Raw genomic sequence first — 11,707 nt, forward strand, 5'->3', positions numbered from 1 at the left:
TGCTCACTTCTGATCAGGAGTCGACCGCCCTACCACTGCACCACGACCGCCCAAAGAACAGAGAGGGACTTAACCAAACCACAAAGAAACAACAAAGTGCACACAAATTAAACAGGTGGAGAAGATCACTGAGCTGCAGTGGAGACAGGTTGCAGCCCAGCTCCCTTCTCGTGGTCTGGAGGTCCAAATGCTACTTTTGAAGGCTCCCTCCTTCAGGTTGGACCAATGGGGAGCCACGCCTCCAACACCACACCTGAAATAAATACAAACAGAAAGACACAAACAAAGATCCACAAAACACAAAGAAGTCTCACTCTGACAAAAATACACAGAACAAACCCAAATATGGCCACAGCCGTAACACACAGAACTGCAGATTTAAATGGACAAACAACGGCAGCTCATTTCTGACCCATAGAGCAGTAGCTCCTTATGAAAAATGTGTGAGGAGGTCAAACTATGATGGACTGACAGGTTTTTCCCACAGACCTGGTTCTGGTGCTTATTTATTGAGCTTGGGTCAGCACCAGGTCTTTCAGTTCATATAGTTTTTAGGTCAGCTTTTAGTTCTCAGTCCGTATGCTTCTAAAGGCAAAATCTTTGCTTGACGCTAGCAGTGTAAGCCGTCAAGGCTCCGTTGTTTGTGCCGCAGTCTTTTCGTAACTTTAAAAGTGCGAGAGAAACTTCCACTGCAGGCGTTCACGTCCTGCGTCTGCGAACTGACCTCTGCGTCGCTGCAAATCCTTTTCGTTTAGTTCAAATTTTGACGGACGCCGCAGCTGATCGTCATCACTTTCTGTGAAGTTTTGGCAATTCACGACTTAAACCAGAAACTATGCGAGCGAATTTAAAAAGTATCCGGTATATTTTCAAAATAAAACAAACTTTCGCTGATCTCGCCGGTTTCAGCGTGTTGTAAACATTACGTAATTTTCGGGTTACTCAAAGTGTGTTGCAGCATAGCGTTGTCAGTCATAACCATGGACAACGAGAAGCTGATCATAGAGATCCAGCACTACTCTGTCTGGGCTGAGCTTTCACAGGCTGTGGCTGGAGCAGCAGCTGGTGTAAGCCATCGGCTGTAGCTAGTCCACTCCCGTGACGCAACGGTAGCGGTGTAAGCCCGGGGTTAGATAGAAGAGCCTCTGCAGGTAGTTTTTAATGCAAGACTGGTGGCGGGACTAAAGGGTCAAAAGAAGCACAATGTTTGTAGTTCCAATCAATAATTAAACTTAATATTTTTAAAATTACAGTCAGGAAGAATGAAAATCATAAGCAGGTTTGTTCTGATTAGCTGATGTGGGAAAAAACTCCAGCTCCATAAATGCCTGTTTCTGAAAAGATCAGTTGAGACACAACTTCAGTCATGCTGAACTGTTAATAAAGAAACTGAATAAATTCTAGATGATTCCTCACCTGGACTACTTTAATGTTTCTATCAGGAGATCAGTGGTCAAGAGTGTAAGAAAATCTCCGTCTTCTGTTCTCTTGAATGATTAACTAGGTTCCTTCTGAGGACATTCCTCTGTGTGAATCAGTTTCCAATGTGAACCAGAGTCTGTGAGTCAGAAACTGGAGATGTCAGTAAATGCTTTCAAAGGAGAACTAAAGACTTTTGAGCTGTTTTTCTGCACAACCTGCTTTTTCCAGTCAGGATGAAGAGAGAAAGGAAAGTTTAGCTCTGCTTCGTTCTTTGATTGTGGTGAACATCTTTGAGTTTCTGCAGAGAAACTTCATGCTTTCCTGGATTTTTCTACACTTACAATAGTTTGTTTCCAAAAGTCCAACATGAAATCCAACATTTCTACAAGTTTCTAAATGTGATTTTTGTTCCTGATTTGAAAGGAACCAGAGTGTTTAGTGTCTGCAGAATCTTCCCATGAACAACTGAATGCTGTTTTTCTTTTCTGTCCTTCAGTCTTCATCTGAATCTGTGTTGAACCTCATGGAAACTTCAGCAGTTCCAGTGGAAACATTGATGCTGTCACAGCTGTAGACATCTGATCTCTAACTGAAGATTCCACTTAAAGCCAGAATGATCTGTTGACTTTGATTCTTCAGACTCTTGTTGTGTTTGTGACCTTCAGACACTCAATTATTACATTGTTCTGTCATTTCTCTCACATCAAATGTGCTGTTAACTATCTCAAAGTGCCTATATCATCCAAAATCAACTTTTTAGAGCTTTTAAATGGATCATAATGCTAATTCCTCAAGAAAAACAACTCAAAGCAGTATTTTGCTCCATTCATGCATCTCTGAACATTTCTCTAAAATTCTGCTCTCTGAGCACCAGCCCCTCCCAATTCAAGAAAGTGAGTGTGTCCTCTCATTGTTACGTATGAAAGTGAGGAACAGCCCCTTCTAGGACAATTCTGCGTTACCAGCACCGCTAACACACACTTTTCTGTCTGATGAAAAAGAGAATCCAGAAAAGCTCTACAGCTGTTTGAAAAACGGATGATTGTTTGATATTTTCCTCATCAGTTGAGTTGATTGTGTGATGATGATTGATCTGAAACTGATCTGTTTCAATAATGATCTTGTAAATCTGATCAAACTCTGTTTACTTGCTGGAACTCCAGCTGTCATTACTGCTCCTGAACACACTTTTCTGTCTGATTTCAGGTTGGAGTACTGCAGTTTGTCAGAGATCAGCTGTGAAGTTCTGGGTTTGGTTCTGAAGAACAACCCGTCCAGACTGACAGAACTGGACCTGAGCTGGAACAACATCCAGGATTCCGGATTTCTTCATCTGCGTGGTTTTCTGGAGAGTCCAGACTGCAGACTACAGACTCTGAGGTCAGTAAATGAGCTGAACTCCCTGGAGGATGAGAAGAAGGTTTCAGGTGAAGAACTTTCTGATGTTTCACTGGAAGATTTTCTGAACATTTTCTGGATCACAGCTTGGAGTCAGTTCAGCCGTCTGATGAATTTCTCTACAAGCTTTCCTTGATCCCATGACCTTTTCCAACAAGGTCAAGGAAAAGAGGAAAAGGAGACAGGAGGGAATGTTTCCACCATGCTGATGTGTCTCCTGCTTTTCTGTCTCTTCTTTACTTCCTGTTTCTGCTTCACTGCAGATCTACTTCCAGAATATCTGGAAATGACTGAAGGAAAACAAAGATTTACAAACTCAAGCAGATCACCTTTGATTGATTCATACATTTAATAATCTTCATGTTGGTTCTAAAAGGAGGAAATTTGGGGAATTTTTCCAAATTGCACAGAAAGAAACACCAGTAGCTCATCTTGTTTTATCTAAACATAAAACCAGATTGATTTGTCACTTTATGAAGTTGATAACCAATCAAAATTGCAAATGTCCCCCCCCCGGCCCCCTGTCCTTACATGAAACGACTGTCAACTAGCTGTCAATCACACATTGTGCTGCACTGTCCTTCATTGGAGTAGACTGTCAGAGAGCCAGGCTGGCAGTAATGACAGGTGGAGCTCAGTCACACCAGTAAACCGCAAAAAGATTCATTATCATGAAGAGTAGAGAATTGACTTCTGTTTGACTAATGTGAAAATGTGGTGGAGAGAGCAACCAAAAATCAGAACAAGATGTAAAAAAAACACGAAAGAGTGGAATATTGAATTTGTGTTTAAAGATATTTTAAATAACCACACCTGGCCCTTAAAAGAGGTCAACTAAACAACAAGGAAAGTCAGAGTTAAAATTCCAGGGGGGAACCTGGAAGTATTTTCCGCAGATTCTTATTGTGAAAATCTGCTGCACGGCTTGCACTGTAGACTTTCGTCAAGGGAAAGAGATCATTTTATTATTGTTTTGTGACCATAAAAGGAAAATCAGAGACCGGAGGACATGATAATACATCTGTTCCAGGTAAGAATCAGTTATATTATTTTTTTCAGTCATTTGTATCTGACGATGTGAGTTTACTATTTTGACAAGCTAGCTTTTGCCGACTCCAAGACGGCGCATGCACAGAGTTCTAATGCAAACATGAACATGTTTAGTCGTCCGTGGTGAAAACGTCCCAGAAACATGCTCCGAGCCTCGGGTACCTTCCTCCCTACAGACGAGGAGTCCCGCTAACTGAAGCCGCACTTTCTGCTGCTTTGATGAGACTGTAAATGTCCATTTTTACCTGTACCTATTTCCTGGGGTTATTAAACTCATGATGTAGTTAAATATGAGAAGTTGTTGGCTGTACATTCAATGAAAAGCTCTGATCAGAGTGTCAACATTGTCAGAATGTTGGTGACGGAGCTCGCGGCGTCCTCCACAGGTCTGGAATGTGTTGCTAGCTAGCTAATTAGCGCTAGCATCAGACTCCGCAGATCAGCGACAAAAACTGAGCTTTGTTTGGCTAATTTAAGATAAACACGAAATATGAAACAGTTGTCGTGGAAGAATGTACCAATGGACAATAAATGGTTATCAGAAAAATGGATATGAATTCTACCAGGAAAAACACATTTGTCATCACAGATGGAGCCAATAAATTAAATGCTGTGTGTTGTTATAATATGTGTTATGATAAATGAGACTAGGATAATTAGGCCTTTTTTATTGTATACTTCATTGCAAAATTGTTTCATTGAATCTTCTATTTATTGAGATAAAGATTTTTTTTTCCTTTTGTATCCATCATAGTGTTTTGAATGTCATTTAAATGCATATACATAAACTTTACTTAAAATGATTAGCTAGAATATTATTTCAAATACTGTGTTGAGTTAAAATGTGTTTTTTTTCTTGCAGGTGAAGTTTGTAGAAACAAAGTTCCAGAACAGATTCTGCCAGAAGAACAGAGGGCATCTCTAGGAGGAAGTACAATGGAGACTAAAGTAATCTCACTATAGAATACAGACAAATCACTAGGACAGGATTATGTGGAATATAATCATTAAAAGACCCTTTTCACGGGGACGTCTGACAAAATGCAGAACGGCAAAGCTGACAGCTGAATACACAATTTTACATATATAATAAACGTAATCTAATCAATTTCAAGAGAAAAATGTTCAATATTTATTTAATAAATGTCCTGTCAAACTATATTTTCATTTCCTCTCTTAGATCGTTCATAAATCTAAACATAAATTTGAATAATCCCTAAATATTTAATGTTTTATTGAAAATATTAACCTTCATCTGAGCAGATATTATTCTAACTGGTTTCTATTTTGGTTGATGTTATTTGCACATATTGTTAGTGTAATCGAGCACAAAAAGTGATAGAAATTCTTGTTGGTCTCATTTAATACCTTCAGCAAAAACACACATCGCTGCATTAGTTTTAAACATTTTAATCGCTTCCCAGGATAAATTCACTTGTTTTACAGGTTATTTTAGGGGGCAATTGTAAAAACGGGAATGATTTAGCTAAAAAAAATGTTGAGAGCATTTTTGAGCGATGTATGCACTGGTCAAATTGCACTAATTGGAGTCTAAAATCTCTGGATTCTGACAGATTTTTTTAGTTTTACTCTGAGGAAAACAGTTTAAAGGATACAAATATTTTTAAGGTAAGTGCAGGGCATCATTTTCAATGACAAAAAGACACGCAGCCGTGCACCTGCCTCTATGTGCTTGTTGCCATGACGACCTCAGAAACACGCACTTAGATCTCCAGTTTTCCAAAAGCGGTGCACATGTGTTTTGAGTCTGAAGGTTTTTTTTCTCACTGCGTGCTGTAAATATGAGTTATTTTAAACTAATTTGGGATTCATTCACTGTTTTAGTTGCCTTGGTGTTTTGGCATCTACTTTGTTTTTGAGCTATTTTGGAGTTTCAGCTGTTACATTAGCATCATGCTAGCTTTTTGGACTATTTTGGCTATTTTGGCTTTTACTAAGGTTTTAGTCTATTTGGAGTTTAGCTCATATTTCAGCTACATGCTAGCTTTTATGGCTAAATTAGACTTTTTACCTGTTTTTTAGGTTAATTTGACATTTAGGTAATATTTTAGTTACAATGAGCTTCAGTGTTTTGGGCTCTCAGTTTCAGCCTTTTTAGCTATAAATTTAAGCATCTTCAGCTGCCACATTCAGGTTGCAGGATTCACACTGGCATTATTGCAGGTAATGCTATATATCTAGTTATTTGAATTAATTTTTTTTTCTAATTACAGGTCCTTTGGAAGATCCATTTTTCCTGGACCTGCTGCATAAGCCTGACTAGTTGTTGAGGAGCCATGATTCCTGCCTTAAGTGTCGGGCTGATGAGCTGCAAAACGTCCAGAAGGATCATCAAGCACTCTGTCAACTCCAAACACCAAGTTAATGTTCAATCAAAACTGTGGTTTAAAGTGTTCGTATTGGACGTTCTTTTTTTAGGAGTTGGTTTTTACTTGCTCCATGTTTAACATTTTGAGTCTTAAAGCTTTTTTAAGTTGATCTTGACATTTTCAAAGAAGTTTAGAAACATCTCTTCTTGCAGGTAAAAACTGAATGCTAACATGAGCATTGTAATAATAGATATGAAAATAAACAAAATGGTTTCATGGCAATGTAATCTTTTTATTAAATGGTAAATGGCGTATACTTGTATAGCACTTTCTACCCTCCTTCGAGGGCCCAAACCGCTTCACAGTCACAGACCCATTCACACATTCATACACTGGTGGTGGCTCACTCGCCGAACACAGACGCCAATCTCCCACCAGAGGCAATTCGGGGTTCAGTGTCTTGCAAAAGGCCATTTCAACAGATGGGCGGGCAAGGCGGAAGTCGAACCCGCTCACTTCTGATCAGGAGTCGACTGCCCTACCACTGCACCACAGCCACCCCTTACAAACTGTGTCTGATGCTAGCGCTAGCAGCACATTCCAGACATGTGGGACGCCGCGAGCTCCGTCACCAACATTCTGACAATGTTGACACTGCTGATCAGAGCTTTTCATTGAATGTACAGCCAACAACCTCTCATATTTAACTACATCATGGGTTTAATAACCGCAGGAAATAGCTGCAGGTAAAAATGGACATTTACAGTCTCATCAAAGCAGCAGAAATTGCGGCTTCAGTTAGCGGGACTCCTCGCCTGTAGGGAGGAAGGTACCCGAGGCTCGAAGCATGTTTCTGGGACGTTTTCACCACGGACGTCCCAGGAACATGCTCACGTCTTCATTAGAACTCTGTGCATACCCAGTCTTGGAGTCAGCAACAGCTAGCTTGTCAAATTAGCAAACTCATATCATCAGATACATATGACTGAAAAAAACAATATAACTGATTCTTACCTGGAACGGATGTATTATCATGTCCTCCGGTCTCTGATTTTCCTTTTACGGTCACAAAACAATAATAAAATGATCACTTTCCCTGGACGAAAGACAGCTACAGCGGGCGCAGTGCAGCAGATTTTCACAATAAGAATCTGTGGAAAATACTTCCAGGTTCCCCCCTGTGTCAAAAACGGGATTACGAAACATGAAATCGAAGTCTCGTTATCCGATTTTCGTTTTTTGTTTTGGTGTGCAAAACGAAAAATCGTTTTGGATTTTGAATCGAAAAATGAAAAAAAAAATACGTTTGGTTTTTTGTTTTTTCATTTCCGATTTTAAGTTTAAAAACTAATGAAAAAAAGACACATGGATTGTCTGGGCCCTTGAATAACATTAGGGCTTGTCACTTCTGCCGCCTGAATCGTGTTCGGTGCAACTGAAGATCCCCCCCTAAATATATTTAGTGTCTGCTTCCAAAAACTTTATTTTGCTTTCAAAATATTATTGCATTTGCAGCACAAAGGTATTTAGATGCGTAGTGCCTCATCTCACTCTCGCACTATCTTTCATTTTGCGTTCAAAATTTTCTCTCAGCGAAGTTTTAATCTTCAGTGAGTCTTTATGGAAGAGATCAGTTCAGGTTTAGAAAAGAACTTTCTACTGACAAACTGATGAAAAAGAGAATCCAGAAAAGCGCTACAGCTCTTTGAAAAACTGATGATTGTTTGATATTTTCCTCATCAGTTGAGTTGATTGTGTGATGATGATTGATCTGAAACTGATCTGGTTCAATAATGATCTTGTAAATCTGATCAAACTCTGTTTACTTGCTGGAACTCCAGCTGTCATCACTGCTCCTGAACACACTTTTCTGTCTGATTTCAGGTTGAGAGGCTGCAGTTTGTCAGAGATCAGCTGTGAAGTTCTGGGTTTGGTTCTGAAGAACAACCCATCCAGACTGACAGAACTGGACCTGAGCTTGAACAAAATCCAGGATTCCGAATTTCTTCATCTGCGTGGTTTTCTGGAGAGTCCAGACTGCAGACTGCAGACTCTGAGGTCAGTAAATGAGCTGAACTCCCTGAAGGATGAGAAGAAGGTTTCAGGTGAAGAACTTTCTGATGTTTCACTGGAAGATTTTCTGAACATTTTCTGGATCACAGCTTGGAGTCAGTTCAGCCGTCTGATGAATTTCTCTACAAGCTTTCCTTGATCCCATGACCTTTTCCAACAAGGTCAAGGAAAAGGAAAAGGAGACAGGAGGGAATGTTTCCACCATGCTGATGTGTCTCCTGCTTTTCTGTCTCTTCTTTACTTCCTGTTTCTGCTTCACTGCAGAACTACTTCCAGAATATCTGGAAATGACTGAAGGAAAACAAAGATTTCCAAACTCAAGCAGATCACTTTGATTGATTCATGTTTTTTTAAAATGTCTTTCTGTTGGTTCTAAAAGGTGAAACAATGAGTAGGATTTTTCCAAACAGCACAGAAATAAACACTCTAGATCAGGTTCTCAGACTCGTCTCTCATGCTACCAGTAGTTCACTGTGATGTGTCTATAAATAAGAACCAGTTTGATTCGTCACTTGGTAAAGTTGATCACCAACAAAACTTGCAAATGTCCCACCCCTCTGTCCCAAGATGACACGACTGTTTGGCCCGATCCGAATACTCCCCTTCTCCCTCTCCCTTAGCCCTCCCCCTTCGTTTGTCCCTCTGTGCTTGCTCCAAACGGAGGGTGCTGAAAAAAATATTGTCTAATGTTTCGGACGTGACTTCCGTTCAATTACGTCATCAACATCGTCGGTCCGCTAGCATTAGCACGGCTCTTCCAGCGGTTGAATATCCATAACAACAGCGTTTTTATAACTTTAAAATGGTCGTGCTACAACATAAAGTCATTACTTACATTTAAATGTAAACTTCTGTTGTTCAGAGTGCACCAGAGGGAAGAAAAGAGCTTCTTCGCGCAACTCGGTTTACTCTCACGATAGCGGACTTTGTACCCCTCTGTTCGGAGTGTGAAACTTAAAAAATATTAATTCCGGACACGACTTTGACTTCAACTGACACTCCAAATCAAGGGGGAGGGCTAAGGTAGAGGGAGAAGGGGAGTTTTCGGATCGGGCCTTTGTCAACTAGCTGTCAGTCAAACATTGCTGTGCGGTCTGTCATTAGTGTAGACTGTCAGACAGAGAGCTAGGCTGGCAGTAATGACAGGTGGAGCTCACTCACATCAGTAAATGGTAATAAAAGAAATCATTTTCATGAACAGTGGGAAGTTGACTTTTGCTTCACCAATGTAAAAGATAAGTGTGTGTTTAATTGGAGGAGCGAGCGTGGTTGTGGGAATAAGATGTAACGTTTAAGAACATTCTACTCTGCAGGGAAAATAGATTCACCCTGATTTATTTGGACGTAATTCTTGATTTGTAACTCATACATCACATGTTGTAGATAACTGCAAAAATCACAAAATTAAAAAAATACAGTTAACACATTCATGACTTATAATTACACCAGCTTGAAACAAACTACACACACAAATCTTTAAAAATACACACGAATAGCTTGTAATCAAGAACTACAGATGCACAGATCGTGGTGAGTCTATTTTCTCTCCATGTTACTCGACTGTCTACAGCAACTTTTTGCTGGACTTTCTGATGGACAGCAGACTGCACAGAAAAGATAAAAAGAACTGAAGACTCATCTTCAAAAACAACAGTCTCTTTTCACTGAACAGATGAAGAAATCCATCAAGAGAATCATCATTTAAAGTGACACATTCTGACCAACAAGAAGTCCTTCACTGATGGAGGGATCATCAAAGAGACGATGATCGTCGTGGTGGAATCATTATTCCAGGATCCTAAAATAAGACAGAGATTCTGTCCACCATTGCTGACGTCCAGCTTGGTCCAAACACTGTGGTGTGGAGGTGAGAGATCTGTCTGCAGATGCTGTCAGACAGCTGGAGTCACACCTGTAACAACTGATGGAGCAGCAGATATGACAGGAATGACAGGATGTCACTCAGGATTCATCGCTCACTTGCAAGAATGACCCAGACTTTCCTCCATTTCTGATCAATCGTTGCATCATCCACCAGCAGGTTCTCTGTGGAAAGGTCATGGGATCTGGATTTCATGACAGATGAAACAGAAAAAATGAACAGCCTGAAGCAACAATTACAAGATGGAGACAAATATGTGACATGATCAGAGCTGTGAAGACCTTCAAAGTAAAGCTCAGTTTGTACATCCAGCAAATCAGAAACTAAAGATTTCATCTCTTCCTCTCAGTATCAAAGATGCTGGAAGTTCATTCAGGGACAGAAAAAGTTCTTCATTTTCACAGATATTGTGATGTCTGTCCAAGCTGGTAGAAGAGTTTTCAAACAGATTCTGTGACTTTGAGAAACTGGAGCCTGTGTGACATTTATTGTGAAGCTTTTCTGGATGTGGACATCAGTGAGTTGTCAGGACAGATGCTGACCTGTTCTCTGTTGATCCTGTGGAGATGGAAGTCCTAAATCTCCACAATCATGTTCAGATCAAATCTCTGCAGCATTCTCAGCACTTCTGGAGTTTAGTGCAGCCAGAAAATGATCCAAATCTCCAACAGGCTGCTCTGAAAATGGCAGCATTATTTGGGTGGACATTTCTTTGTGAATCTGCCTTTTCTGACATGAATGTCATGAAGTTCAGAACCAGACTGACAGATGAACATTTCAATGACTCCATCAGAGTAAACCTCAGTGGATCCACTCCAGCTTACAGCTCTGGTTGAATCTATGCAGGACCAGACTTCTCTCTGACAGAATCTGATGTGAAAGTTTTCAAGACAAAACGTCTTTTGTTTTAACTTCACTGTTTTCAGTTGTTCAATGTGAACATTTAGAATGTAAATCAAATCAACTAAACATAAGTAGATCTCCAGCTGTTTCATTATTTAAAGTATCTCAGTGAGCATAAAAGGTTGGAGACTCCTGCTTTAAATGAAGTCCACATGCAGACTAAATCAGTGTTAGAATGGAGTTCTATGGAGAAAAACTGTAATGATCCATTTACTATAGTCTTTATGCATCAGAAACAACCTCAAAATCAGCAGCTTTGTTTCATTTAATAGTCATCATCTGTAAAATATCTGATATTTAGATTTTGAAACTACATTTCTTGTAAACTCTTTTAATGTAAAGAAAACTATATTTTTTTAAATAAACCAGAACCTTAGAAATATTAAACATCTTTGACCCGTCTGAACCAGTTTGTTAAAATGTTGTCTGACATTAAACTGGTCCATAGTCTGAAAAAGGTTGAGGACCACTGTCCTAAAAGACTTCTGGGATCAGAGAGGAACGTTGGGAGCAGCAGAGAGAGAGAGAGGACTCCACCAGAATCCACTGATGAGATTTGAAATGAGATTCTGTGATCTCCTGATAAACATAGATTCAGTTCTGTAATGATGTACCAGACCATAAAATGACTAGAAAGTGACTTTAGAAC

Source organism: Oryzias melastigma, unplaced genomic scaffold, assembly GCF_002922805.2.
Source record: "Oryzias melastigma strain HK-1 unplaced genomic scaffold, ASM292280v2 sc00499, whole genome shotgun sequence".
Lineage (NCBI taxonomy): Eukaryota > Metazoa > Chordata > Actinopteri > Beloniformes > Adrianichthyidae > Oryzias > Oryzias melastigma.